Raw genomic sequence first — 15638 nt, forward strand, 5'->3', positions numbered from 1 at the left:
GACCTAGTCCCATCCCGGCAAATAAGCAGTAAATGTAGGCTCTTTTCTATTTCTTCCGGCACCTCCATGTTGCTCTCTAGATGTAACATTAAGCGCTATTTGTTCTGAATATTCCTGGAAGGGGTGTGAAAATGTCCTTTTAGAGGTAATACAGGCCTATGAGCACACAGGTATGATGACCATATTGACAGTGGAGGTGATGACGTGTGCTTCTGTCTCCATCACTGTCACAAGACAGCAACCTGCGCACAATGGGCCGAAAAATGAGCTAACTTTATACCACTGCCCACAGGAAGGTAGCAATAGACTCTAAGATTGTGATGGAAATTAAACAGGTTTTTTTTTAAACTTTATTTATAGTTTTTGGTATGCAATACACAAATATTCTGCATGAACACAAGTGGGCAAAGTGATGACTTCAAAGTTACATAAGGAAATTACACCAATCACGGATGGAGCAAATACATATTCTACAAAGGTGGATGTATGATACCAGCCGAGAGCAGATAAACAGTTCGAAAGAGGCATACAACAAATTTTTAAACCTAATCGCTTGCAAATTGCAACATGTATGAGCCCGCAAAAGTCTAGGGATCCTGACCAATATTTGATTGGGATCTATCAGATGTTGGCTGGCATGGACAGTACATGTGGTCAGAAGCTGACTGTATCTAATTATGAATGCGATCAACATCTGATAGTACTAATGGTACACTCTCAGACCTGCGGGTAGATTTACTAAAACATCTAAAATGAAAAGTGGAGGTGATGCCCATAGCAACCAATCAGATTCTAGCTATAATTTATCTAGTACATTCTACAAAGTGATTGGTTGCTAATAGGCATCACCTCCACTTTTGCTTGATATCGCGAAAGCTTTTGTGCTTAAATGTTCCAATAATGTAATCCCAGCCCTTAAGTTATACTTAAGGAACATAATTTAATTACTTAAGATAGGATGAATTATGCAGGGTAGGGCGCTAAAGTGTGTATGCCTACAGGCTTCAGGGAGCTAATCCTGGCCCTTATTAAATATGTTTTACCTATGAAAGTTCAGGTTGCTGTGTGTATTTGTTGGTCTTTATAACAGTAGGTGCGGTACATACTTCACTCAGTAAATTTAGTTACCAATAAACAATGACTGAATCACTTAGAGTTTTTCAGGTGGAGTCATAAACACGCCATGAATATTATTCATAAACTATGTATTTTTATATTGACCTTTCAATCCCCACTCTCAAACATTTCAAATCCAGGCAACAAAATAAGCTTCTGTTGTTGAAACTGTTGGCTATTTACAGTGTGGTTTCTTCAAGCTAAAAATTGGCAGAAATATTTTAACTCCCTGCCAAAGTGTGACTAATGAACAAATTTTCCTTTACGTACAAATAATTATTAAGCTTGTCCAATCAGATAATATAATGTGCTTTTGGGTGGGGAGATAAGAAACATTTATCGTTGAAGGTAGTCTATCATTAAAACAAGTTTTAACTTTGTTCTGTTTAATATCACACCTTTAATTATCTACTTTAGACTGCGCTGTCAGTTTTTACATAACATTGTCAGTTGAGTAAATCCCCTGATTGGTGTACCGGATAAATATATGTTTTTACCAAGGCTCTATTTCTGTAATATAGGACCAGAGCATTATATAGTTCATGGGTGTGAGCAGGAGGACCAATAGAAAGCTGCAATCACTGTCCTTGTGGCTTCCTATTGGTCTGTGCTGTTACTACTTTCTCTGCAGCATCACACAGACCCCTAAGAGTAGAAAGGAGCCCTGGGGAAAATGGCTTCATGGCGTAGCCCCCGGTAGTTTGGTGAAGGAAGCTGCAGGTAGACTGATTTTTTTCACCCTACCTGGGAATGTAGCGTTGATAAATATTGTTAATGGTTAACCATACACAAATATCAGCAAAGCTGTTGACACCATAGAGCCAAGCAGGCAGCGTCCCGAATGTAGGTGAAATTTAAGACGGTCCTCATATGGGAAACAAAAAGGAGATGGCAGTAATAAAAGCAGGTATCATATTCAGGATCAGTCAAAGTTAGTAACACAGGAGAGATGACACATAACACGCATGAAATTTCAAAAGCAACCATAGCTCAAGCTAGGTCGGAGTAACTTTCTCAGAGGAGCTTGACCTGTATTAGGCAAGAACTGATTTCCACAGAACTGTACAACCAAACGAGTGTGATCCAGACAAACGTAAGAAAATGTATCCAAGCACAGCCATCTACAACCCACACATCAGAGTGGGGCATTAATGTCACCATTACAGCTATGTGTATCTCTAAGTGGACACTGCAAAACACAAGCTGTGCACCAACTAGAATACCAGCAGGGCCATCTTTTCCATTGGGCACGATGGGTAGGTGCCCGGGGGCCCCACGGGCAAGGGGGCCTCATAGGCAGGGCTCCTAATTAGAATAAATAATCCTGCAAAAGAAAAAACCTGCAAAAAAAACCTTCAAGGGTCACTGAGCAAGAACATCTATCTATCTCTATCTCTACAAATCTATATCTATATCTGTATCTCTATACAATATATATATATATATATATATATATATATATATATATATAAATAAATAATATATATATAGGGGCCCCGGTGCACTGCTTTGCCCGGGGGCCCATAATGTTGTTAAGATGGCCCTGAATACCAGACAGGTAAGATTGTTACACGTCTGACCCTGATCTGTAGAGACTTCCAGCTACACCCTCCTGACTAACCTGGAGGACTTATTCCCTGAAAATAACACATATAACAGCCTGTCCATTGAGCCTGACAGATCATATCCCTCACATTGAGAAGATTGGGCGCACTCTGCAGCGGCTGCACCAAAAATGTGAGATTTAGCTGCAGATTTATCATTTATGGCAGCTCTACCCAGAAATTTCTCAGCAACTTATAATGACTTTATAATTTATAGTAGGTGAGTGCATTATGGTATATATAAAATAAACATTTCTTAATTCACCAATGCTGAATTCACTTAATTCAGCAAACTTTGATGCAAAGCAGATATATACAAGTTACAGTGTTATCAATTAATCAGACAGACACCAGAAGTTGGGAAACATCCTTGACAGCTGTTTTGTATTTGCAATACTTTAGGTATGGTGCTTCCGTGGTTCAAACCCTTAATGCATTCCATCTCTATGAAATAAATAAATGGAAATCATTCATCCAGAATTTGACCCACAGTTAAAATCTTTATAATGAGTAGATAATATAATAAAAATGTAACCACTGTACAACCCTGCTGCCCTTGTCAAATCTGTTCCCGGCCATAACCAGCCATTGCACGTCAAGATCTATGCAAGGAAAGAATCAATGAACATTCATATAAGGCAGACTTTATGGAAAATGAACAATACTCATTTTATTTTAAAAGTAATCATTTTCATTTGCAAATAGTCCTGATTCATTTCTTAACCGTTACAGTGAATAATTGCTAGGTTTGTTCCAATGCCAAGCCTAGGTTAACAACAGTAAGTCTGCAAATATACATGCAATGAATCAGTTAGATTCTTTATTTACTAATGTATCATGAAACTATTATAGGATTTATCTTGAGCTCTGATGATATAATAGACAAAGAAGTCAACTGCTTTAGACTCTTAATTCTTCTTAGATACCAGTATTTTGAAAGCTGTGTAGTGAAAACAGGTTGTGCAAGAGGAACCTGCTATACATCTTTCAAGTGGTTACTCTACTGTAATGAAATTGTTTTTTTAAAATGCATTCTTTTAGAATTGCAGATTTAAACAATAAAATCAAAGGGGAATATATTGTTCTTTGATAGGTTATGCATCAAAACATTAAAAAAGAACACATGCTGTAAATCTTGGTATCCAATCAGACAGTAGATTTGATCCATCTAATATGATCTACATTGATTAAAGTTGATATGAGATTATCCTCAGTATTTGAATGGTTTTTAGGTAGCATGTGTGTGATATATTATCTAATTAATGTAATCACCCTACAAATTTACATTTTGGTACCACCTGTTTAGCAAAATCTCCTCTTAAACTAAAAATGACAGTAACACATATGAAAGCTTGTGCATTAGTAAGATAAATAATATAAACATTACTGATGTGCTTATAATTATCTACATTTCGATCTTTATTTAGAGAAAGCAAATTGCTTACAGGGTAGTGCTTCTCTACCTTGCAGTAGCACAAAGCTAGAGCCTGTAAGATAGGCTTGCAAGTTTCCAAGGTAACAGCTACATGAGGACAACATTCCACAATCAGCCGTCAGCTCTGATACCGTCCACCACCTGCATTATCAACTGCATGGACACTCCCTGCTGAACTGTTTCTCACACTTATTTTTGGCTGGTGCAGTTTTAATATGACTTGTTGATTCCACTTATTCTGCTTGTATTCCCACCTTTAAACCCCACAGTTGCTCCACTTGAATTGTTAACTGGCTCCCTCTTGTCCTGTGGACTTACATAACCACAGTGGCCTAGTGGTTAGCACCTCTGCCCCACAGCACTGGGGTCATGAGTTCAATTCCCAACCATGTCCTTATCTGTGTGGAGTTTGTATGTTTTCCCTGTGTTTGCATGGGTTTCCTCCGGGTGCTCCGGTTTCCTCCCACACTCCAAAAACATACTGGTAGGTTAATTGGCTGCTATCAAAATTGACCCTAGTCTCTGTCCCTGTGTGAGTCTATATTAGGGAATTTAGACTGTAAGCTCCAATGGGGCAAGGACTGATGTGAATGAGTTCTCTGTACAGTGCTGCGGAATTAGTGGCGCTATATAAATAAATGATAATGATGATCATCATCATCACCATTTATTTATATAGCGCCACTAATTCCGCAGCGCTGTACAGAGAACTCACTCACATCAGTCCCTGCCCTATTGGGGCTTACAGTCTAAATTCCCTAACACACACACAGACTAGGGTCAATTTGTTAGCAGCCAATTAACCTACCAGTATGTTTTTGGAGTGTGGGAGGAAACCGGAGCACCCGGAGGAAACCCACGCAAACACGGGGAGAACATACAAACTCCTCACAAATAAGGCCATGGTCGGGAATGATGATGATGATAACCAGATAAGTGCACTTTGTATTATGCCTTATGTTATACATTTGCCTTCCAATCATGCCTAATGTCACTGTCTAATCTAACTGTTTTTCTAAACACACCCATCTGGTATCTCTACTGTCCTAACTGCTTCCTATTCCCTGGCTCATACTTATTTTCTTCCTCTTTTCTCTTCTTCTTCCGCTGCACTCTCTCTCTCTTTACTCAGCTTTCCTGTTCTCACCATTTCCTCACTCCACTTGTAAGCTCTTACCATCCTTGATTTCTCTATTACTTTCAACTGTCTATTCCACACCTTCTCTAGATTTATCATGACTTGCTCCTCTCTCACTTCTGTCCTCTCCCTCTATCCCCTGCTTCCCTTGTCCAACCTTTCCATATTCTTCCTCCTCCTCACTCTCCCCTCTCCCTTCCCATCCCCCTCCCTATTTCACTCCTCTCTTCTCTTGTGTGCCTCTGTGGACCTGATCTGACTCGCTGCCCCCTCCACCATCTTTCCCTCTCTCCTCCATTTCCCCACTCACACCCATTTATATACTCCCTTATCTGACCCATCTCCACTCCTCCCTCACCTCTTGCTCCCCTGCCCCCGTCTCCTGTCTGCTGACAAGTCCCCTCGTATTTCTGCTTCTCGTTCAAATCCAACCCTCTCTCCCTGTCATGCCCCTCGCTCCATATCTTACTCACCCTTGCAGTCGAGCAACCCCAACAATCTCATCCACATGTCTCCTTTTCCCTCTCTTCCTTTATCCTGTGGTCTCTGGAATGCCAGGTCAGTCTGTAACAATTTGACCTCTTTATCTCTAGATCCTTAAACCTGCTTGCAATCACTGAAACCTGGCTATCCCCTGAGGACACTACCTCTCCTGCTGGTCTCTCTTTCGGGGGCTTGTCCTTCTTCCACACACCCAGACCTGGGAACCGGCAAGGTGGTGACTTACACCACCTCCCCCTGCTGCTCTTTTCAGGGTTCTTCACCCTGAAGCCTCTCTCACTTTTTCCTCCTTTGAGATACACTCTATCCGCCTATTCCACCCAGTCCACCTCCGTGTTGCTGTTATCTATCATCCTCATGGTCCTGTCTCTCAATTTCTTGATCACTTTGCCACCTGGCTCCGTCACTTTCTCTCCTCTGACCTTCCCTCCCTCATCTTGGGAGACTTTAATAACCCTATAGACAATCCCTCAGACCCTGCTGCCTCCAAACTTCTCTCCCTCTCCTCCTCCCTTGGTCTCTCTCAATGGGCCTCCTCTCCATCCCACCGCAGTGGCCACTCACTTGATCTGGTTTCTTCACACCTCGAGACTGTCTCCTCTCTTTGACCACCATCTCCTCTCTTTTAGCATCTCTCCACCCCTCTTGTCGTCCCCATTCCCCAAGGTTACTCTCACCAGGCGTAATCTTGACACAGTTGATCCTACCACATTCTCCTCCTCCCTGAGCTCGCTTCTCTCCCCCATCACCACTTTTTCTTGCCCCGATGAGGCTCTCATTTTACAATCACGCTCTTACCACTGCACTTGACTTTCTCCCCCCAGCTTTCACCATCAAGCTTTGTCGGTCCCCTCCTCAACCGTGACACTCAAAACGTACCCACTATCTTCAAAAATGCTCCTGCAGTGCAGAACAGCTCTGGAGAAAGTCACTCACTCATGTTGACTTCCTTCATTTCAAAATCATGCTTGCGTCTTACAGTTCGGCCCTATCGCTCTCTAAACAATCCTTCTTTAAGGCTCTCATTTCTTCCCAATCCTCCAACCCCCGTCGGCTTTTTGCCATCTTCAACTCCCTCCTCTCCCCCCCCCTCTCCCACTCCCCACCACGCTCTCTGCTGTCGAATTTGCTACCCACATCACCTCCAAGATTGAATCAATACATCATGACATCTCGCAGCAGTCACTTCTTACCCCAACCTCTCCCTCCTCCCTGCCCACTCTGTCCCCCTTCCCACCCTCCTCAGCGGCTGCTATCTCCTTTCTTCCCTCCCCACTTACTAGCTCACCTTCCTTTCTTCCTTCACTCCGGTATCTGCAGATGAAGTCCAAACCCTTCTCTCTTCCTCACCCCCCTCTACCTGCCCACTCCCCTCCCACCTCCTCCGCTCCCTCTCTCTTGAGGCCTGCTCCCACCTTGCCCACCTCCTCAACCTATCCCTCTCCTCTGGAATCTTCCCTTCCTCTTTTAAACATGTTCTTGTATCCCCCATAGTCAAGAAACCATCCCTTGATCCCGCCTCTCTCTAATTACTGCCCTATTTCGCTTCTTACTTTTGTCTCCAAACTCCCTGAATAGGCGTCTCACCTCCTTTCTCACTTCTCACTCACTCCTTGACCCGCTCCAATCCAGTTTTCTCCCCCTCCACTCCACCGAAACTGCTCTCACTAAGGTCACTAATGACCTTCTCCTCGCTAAATCCAAAAGACACTACTCCCTTCTTATCCTTCTTGACCTCTCTGCTGCTTTCGATACCGTTGACCATGCACTTCTTTTGCAAACTCTCAAATCTATAGGCCTCTGTAACATCGTCCTCTCCTGGTTTTCCTCTTACCTCACCAACCGCTCCATCTCAGTCTCTACATGACTCTATATCCCCCCCTCTTCCCTTACCTGTTGGCGTTCCCCAAGGTTCCGTTCTTGGTCCCCTGCTTTTCTCTCTCTACACCTCCTCTCTTGGTGTCCTCATCCGCTCCTTTGGCCTCCAGTACCACCTCTATGCTGATGATACACAAATCTATCTTTTATCTCCTGACCTCTCCCCTTCCCTTTTGTCTCGTGTCTCCTGCCGTCTCTCGGCCATCTTATCTTGGATGTCCCAACACTTCCTTAAACTCAATATTTCCAAGACTGAACTTATCGTCTTCCCCCTCCCAGGACTCCCCACCCCCCTCTCTATTTCTGTTAATAACACTACCCTTGTTTCTGTCCCTCAAGTGTGATGCCTTGGGGTCATCCTTGATTCCTCCCTCTCCTTCAAAGCTCACATTCTGTCCGTCTCAAAATCCTGCTTCTTACACCTTCGGAAAATATCCGAGATACGCCCCTTTCTTAACATGGAAGCCAGGAAAACCCTTGTTCACTCGCTTGTAATCCCTGGCCTTGACTACTGTAAGCTCCTTCTCTCTGGCCTACCTGATTCTCACCTTGACCCTCTTAAGTCTATCCTGCCCGCTTTTTCCTCTCCTGCCACTCTATCTCTGCTGTCCTCCTCGAACAGTCAATACAATTGCACCCCATGGCCTACAGAATTAAATTAATTTCCTCTCCCTCACCTTTAAAGCTCTTAATCAATCCTCCCCTCCCTACATCTCCAATCTCATTTCTACCTACTCTCCTAGCCGCCCCTCCACTCTGCCTGTGACCGTCACCTCACTACTTCACTGATCACCTCTTCCAACTCCCGTCTCCAGGATTTTACCTGGGCTGCTTTCCAGCTGTGGAACAATCTTCCACATTCCATCAGGTTCGCATCTACTCTCAAAGGCTTCAAGCGTGCCCTTAAGACTCATTTCTTTATTCAAGTCTATCAGTCCTCCTCCTAAACTTGTTCTTTATGTATCATGTTGTGTCATGGGTCACTGTTTTCTGTATATGTAATGTACGGCGGTGCAGACCCTTTATGGCGCCTTATAAATGAAAGATAATAATAATAATAATGGATTACAAACACACATATAAAACAAATTTTTTTTAATGTAATCACAAGAAAAAACATATAAAAAATAATAACAATGGCATAGAAATACAGACTGGATCATGAAATAATACAAATTGTATATATTATTGAGGGAGGAGGAAGGGGGTGGTCACCATATGAAGAGAGTGGAAATAATTAGGTGAGTCTTGGGCCCAAGTTTTAAGGGGGAGTATGTAATATATAACAAATGGGAAAAGTAGGGAGGTCGTTCCAAGAGCATGCTGAGGGTAGAGCAAACTACATATATAACCAGGGAGCCCAAATCTGGTGAAATGTATTATCTTTATCGTGGAAATGGTAAGAGATATTTTTCCATACGGGCTAGAAATCAAATGTAGGATTTCAGTGAAGAGACATGGGGGGAGGATCAATCTGTTTCCAAGATTTGACAATGAGGCAAAGGACAGCGGCAAAGACATGAGATGCCAGCTTAACAGTTTGGTTGTCTGCATCTTGGACAGGGTAACAGAGGAGAAAGAACCAGGGGTCTTCCGGAGAGGAGAGGAGTGCCCTGACCTAGTCCCAAAAGGCAGATATCTTTGGACAGGACCACCAGACATGTATAAATGTACTTATTTGACCACAGCCCCACCAGTGGGCAGAAGAGCCAGTAGGGTAGTGAGATACCATCTGAAATATACTTTGTAAGCATTATCTTTAATAACGGTAGAAATTGAGCTAGAGGCCACTTGGGTCCTAATAGTAGTCTCCCAATAATCCTCCTCTGGTGGGGGACCCAGGTCCCTCTCCCACTCCCTCTCATGCCTGTTCCTGGAGACCATTAAATTGTTAAGAAGAAAATTATAAAGAGAGGAGACCATACTTCTTGTCAATGGTGAGGTGAAAAAAATCCCCTCAAATAGGGATATAGGGTGAGGGGGCCTGCCCGACAGGAGAGACTGCACAAAATGTCTGAGTTGCAGATAGTCAAAAAAATTTGGTTGGAAATCCAGGTATTTGGAGCAAAGATCTGCGTAGGAAAGCAAGGTCATCTACAATAAGATGTCCTTAACAAACCTAACTGCCAATTTAACCAAGCCAAAGATAAGGGATTATACTGATCCAGTATGAAGTCATGGTTATTCCATAAAGTTGTGATTGCTAGGGGAGAGGGAGATCTTGATAGGTGGTGTTTGCATGTCTCCCAGATCTTTGCTGAGAAAGTCAAGGTGGGGAAAGACTTTATTAGTTTGGTTCTAAGCATTTTTGATAGGCTCCAAATACTGGAAAGAAAATCATGAAGAGTAATATAGTAAAAGGATATTTTCAATAGGACCACGAAGGCCCGTACACTTCAGATTGTGACTTCCATTGAAGGGAAAAACATTCAGAGATAAAGGAAGTTACAAATGTGTCAGAGAAGCCAAGAATTCCGGATGGGAGCTGTTAAGAGTCTGGACCCTGATGGGTAGTGGGTTTTGAAATCATGGACTATTCCCATTTTGGACTTCTCTGGGGCCTAGGAGCCGAGCTGAACCTGTTGGCAATGGAAGGCTGAGATGATTTCCGGTGGAGTCCTGAGGAGATGCCAAACCTGTTGAGCAGGGTTTGGGCTTCAGAATGAGACCTTGCTTAGAACTGGCAATCCTGGTGCCACAGGAAATTGCAGAAGAGAAAGTCCCAGCTATAGCATATATTATTGCTTCTAAGAACTTGAGTTACTGGTCTGAGATCACGTCTTCTGGCCAGTTGGAGACAGGTCTTTAAATATCTGCAGTGTGTGGCCCTCGTATGTGAGGAACTACAGCTTCCTAGGTCTTGCAAAGGATAATGTCCTTAGCTGTATAAAAATGGGGATGTAGCATGATTTCCCTTGGTTGATTCCGATCTTGTGATCGGGGTTTAAGGGATCTGCGGACTCTATCCAGGAGCAAGTGATCCTCTGGAACCTCAGGCACCAGTTGCGAGAAAAGTTTCTTGAGGTATGGATCCAGGTGTTCAACAGTTTCAGGGATCCCTTATTTCTCAGATTATTACTTCCGGCCTGATTGTCCATATCTTCTTGTAAAGAAACCATGTCATCCTTGATTTGCATGATATTGTCTTCCATACTAGTTTGGGATGTAACAATCTCTTCCGACTTTTATTTCGTTTGGTCCATGCGGTCTCCAATAAAAGTGACCTCAGCACACAGTGAATGAAGAGCGGTTTGGACTTCGGTGTGAACCAAGGATTAAAGCTCTTTTATTTCCTTTATAACAGTCATGAAGTTCTGTCTGGTAAGAAGGGCTGAGTCCTCATCGTCTGAATCAGATTCAGCAGAAGTTTTTAGAAAATCTCCATTGTTTGGAGAAATACTGAGTAAGGCCTTTGGCATATGATTTTCTGCCTTTAGACATATTTAAGGAAGAGAAAGGCTATAAGAATGTAAAAAGGAGGGAGCGAGTAACAGCCCAGGGCTTGCTTAGGAATGTAGAATGTATGCCCACTATAGGAGACATCACATAGAGCATTTTATGACATTGGAATAGTTTTAATCTCTTCCCTCTGCCATTGTTTAGTCTCTAGTTACTACATGTAGGGTTATACCAAGGAAAGCACCCAGCAGCCAAAGGATAGCTTAGTGGTTAGCACTTCTGTCTCAAAGCACTGGGGTCATGAGTTCAATTCCCGACCATGGCTTCTATGAGGAGTTTGTATGTTCTCCCTGTGTTTGCTCCGGTTTCCTCCCACACTCCAAAAACATACTGGTAGGTGAATTGCTGCTAACAAATTGGCCCTAGTCTGTGTGTGCGTGTGTTAGGGAATTTAAACTGCAAGCCCCAATGGGTCAGGGACTGATATAAGTGAGTTCTATGTACAGCGCTGAGGAATTAGTGGCGCTACATAAATGGTAATAATAATAATATATAGAATATAGTTGATTGAAACTGATCAAATTGAGCTAGAAATCGCCTTACTGAAAATGACCACCAGGTGGCAGTGGGGTCACAGTTACAGAGAGCCCAAAGCTATACTGTGTAGTGTAGATTAGGTAATGTAGAATTGTTCAATGGCATGCAAGTACATAGGTGTACGTCAGTAGAGAAACTTAAGAAATAGTAAGGTGAATGACTCCACGGTGCCCCTTAGGTAGTTGTGCTTTATAGAGTAGGAGGTAAAGTCCACTACCAGTACTACTGGCTTTTGAGGGGCAATAAAGGGTTAGTGGAGCACAACGTGTTGTCTATGAAAACAAATAGTACAGTGTATATCACCAGTCTTTTAGATTAATTTTAGCTCAAACTAGAAGTCTGCTGAGAGAAACTGCTCCAAGGCTGTGAGGCACTGAGGAAAGAACCACAACAGCATTAGGAGAGGGGGACCTCTGAACACTGTTGCTGGGGATGTGAGGTGGGGGCAGTCCATACTGTGAAGGTCTAATATGCCGCCCAATGGTGTCACTTACTTGGAGCCCCGGCAAGTCAGGTGCAGGCCATAGGGCAAAGACACTCCTAGTAGAGCCTGTAAGTAGCATGGACGCCGGCAGTGGAAGTCACGACCCGCTATGTGTCTTGAGAGGCAGCAAGGGGCTGGTCAGTCATATAGAGTTCAGGTTGCAGTCAAGTAGAAGAGGTGTCTTGAGTATGGAGCACTGGTGGTTGTTGGCTGTGATCCTGTAGCTGTCCTCTGATGGAGGGATGAAGAAGGATCCTGAGATGGGCGCACCAAACAAGCCTCCCCATGGAGAGGAGGCAATTGAGCAGTATTTTTGTTTATATTGATCCAGTTAAGTCATACCTGCCTATGTTTGCAAAATCATTTCATGGAGATTGTGCAAGGAACACAAAGTTGGTGTATCTAGCACCACCCCTGGAGGTGGATACACAGTGAGTTTATACACCCATCATCCACAACATTAAAACAACACTGCATAATATTATGTATATCCCCCTCGTGCCACCAAACAAGTCTGACCTATCAAGCAATGGACTCCACAAGACCTCTGAAGGTGTCTTGTGGTATCTGGCACAACAAGGTGGGGAAAGACTTTATTAGTTTGGGGCATCCATGGCTTGGACTTGTTTTTCTAGTACATCTCACAGATTGGCCTGAGATCTGGGGAATTTGGAGGCCAAGTAAATACCTTGAACTCTTTGTCATGTTTCTTAAACCATTCCTGAACAATTTTTGCAGTGTGGCAGGGCGCATTATCCTGCTGAAAGAGGCCACTGCCATCAAGGAATACTGTTACCATAAAGGGGTGTACTTGGTCAGGTGGTACGTGTCAAAGTAACATCCACATGAATGCCAGGAATGACTGGTCTGTAACTATGCAGCCCCATACGCAGCAAGCTGCGATGTACCGAATATTCTGACACCTTTCTATCGTAGCCAGAATTAACTTTTTCAGTTTGTGCTACAGTAGCTCTTCTGTGTTAATGGATCAGATTGGCTAGCCTTAACTCAGGGATAAGGTAAGCTTTAACAAAGAGATGGGTTTTTAGAGAATGTCTAAGGTTTGAAGGTAGGACATTCCATAAGTGGGAAACAGCACAGGAGAAAGCTTGTAGGCGCGAGTGAGAGGTGGTTACCAGAGATGTGTCAAAGTCGAATAATTGGATGAAGTCATTCTAACTTAATATTGATTGTAATAGTTTTCCATGCGATCACGATTAGTATGCTACATCATGCCAGGTTTAATTACGCAATTGCATAGGTAAACAAAACAAATACACTTACATTCACACCTACATTTGTAAATAGTTCACTTTCAATAAAGTTCCAACTCACATTCTTTTTGTATTAAGACTTAGATTTATTACATAAAGGTACACCTACGTTAAAGTTATTTATGGTTCAGATTCTAAGTGTATTGTGTTTGGTCTTATATTAATCCACATTTTATCAGCAGGAATACGGTATCATCAGATAAGCGATTGCACATAGCAGTCGCTAGTTATGATTAGTATAAGCTTAATTCTCATAAGTACTCTGTTAATGGATTAGTTTAAACCAGATTTTTGGCGGTTCCATGAGGCAAGAAACGTGCATAGCTGTTGGATTGAGTTGCCCCCACCTTTGGAGAGGAATCATTTGAACGGACCTATGACCAGAATTCTACTGGAACATCATAAACCCTGAACTAATGAAGAACTTTCTTAGATCTTAGTGAACAGTCTTGCAGCAATATATAGAATATACTGGGAACAAGCGCTCAAATCCAGAAATAAAAACACACACCCTATCACAAGCAGCACATAGAGAGACTCTCTCCCAAGAGCCCAATATTAGTCCTGTATTATAATCCTATAGCGCTTCAGTAATAGAACATATAACTCCACATGGACAAACTACACATCAATTAACATATATCAATAAAAACGTGCACTGGGTGGACCTTGGTTACACCCATGCACTTGCTAACATGCAGCAAATACCCCTTTAGGGTGATCTAGTACATTGTTTGAATTAAATGTGGAATAAAGGTTGAAAGAAGCATGAGCTGGAAAATAAATTGTACCGTTATAGACTAAAGTCTAGAAGACGGTGTTGTGCCACACAATAATTCAATCTTCTCAGTTCCGTGGAGATGTATCATCCGTTTGGGTAAGTTGTGTTCCTGGATAGGAATTAAACCTCCCCGTGGTGAGCGCTGCTGATGGTCTCCGTGTGTTTTTTTTTTTTTCCCAATCCAAGAATAGTGAGGAATGCTGGGTAATGTAGTTCGTGTAGGGTAATAAATCCTCCAGCGTTGGACACTGTATATCACAACCACTGACAGTGCCTGTTTCTCTTGGTTCTCACTCCCTGCATTCGCTTGCTGGTCTGACAGTCTTGCAGCAGCATTTAGGATGATTGAAGTGTGGATATATGGGTGTCGGGAATGCCAGATAGCAGGAGGTTGCAGTAGTCAAGACGGGAGATGATGAGAGAATGGATAAGAGTTTTGGTAGCATGTTGAGTAAGAAAAGGGCATATTCTGCCAATGTTTTTAAGGTGGAATCGACAGGACTGGGAGAGAGTCTGGATGTGAGGAATAAAGCAGAGGACGGAGCCAAGTGTGACATCTTTACCCTACTCTCCTCTCTGTCCCCCTCTCTACCCTTCTTTCTTACACTCTTTCTGTCCCCCTAGTAAACTCTCACCTCATTTCTCTCTCCTGCATCAACTCTATCTCTCACCTCCAGGGGCGGGCTGGGTCGGTCAGAAAAAATACTATATTGGGTCAGTGCAGGGACCGGCCCAAGCTGAGGTGGACTGATGAATATCTTCCTCCTGTTATATATGCTGGGTCTCCAAGCTAATGGGGCCTAGCCTATTAGTTGCCGGCCCCAACATTATCAGACTTCCTGGTGGCTGGCTCCTCCACGGGAACTAGCCACTTTACTACAGGTGCAGACCAAGGCTGCTCCATCCTCCCCCTTCAGGAGCGTCACCTACTAACCTCCGTCCCCTGCTCCCAACGAATCCCTCCTTGCTCTGCGCGCCCAGTAGCCAAGTAGGAGAACAGATCACAGTTTATTAGATGCCATAATCAGGTATGTCAATATATTTTCTGGTGTGCTATCTGTTTTTGATTACTATTTAACCAACCTTTCTTGAACTGAGGACACTACTGTATGGCAGATTATGATTTGGGGGCACTAATATAAGGCATAATATGATTTGAGGGTACTATTGTACTATTGGCTTAATATGATTTGGAGACACAATTGTGGCATAACATGATTTGGGAGCACAATTATGGCATATTATGATTTGGGGGGCACTACGGTGTGGCATAATATGAACTTGGGACACAACTGTGTGGCATATGATTTGGGGGCACTATTGTGGCATATGAATTGGGAGCACTACAGTGTGACATAATATGAATTGGGATCACTACGGTGTGACATAATATGAATTGAGGGTAATACTATGTGGCATATTAAGAACTGG

This window comes from Mixophyes fleayi, chromosome 12, assembly GCF_038048845.1.
Source record: "Mixophyes fleayi isolate aMixFle1 chromosome 12, aMixFle1.hap1, whole genome shotgun sequence".
In the NCBI taxonomy this organism is placed as follows: domain Eukaryota; kingdom Metazoa; phylum Chordata; class Amphibia; order Anura; family Limnodynastidae; genus Mixophyes; species Mixophyes fleayi.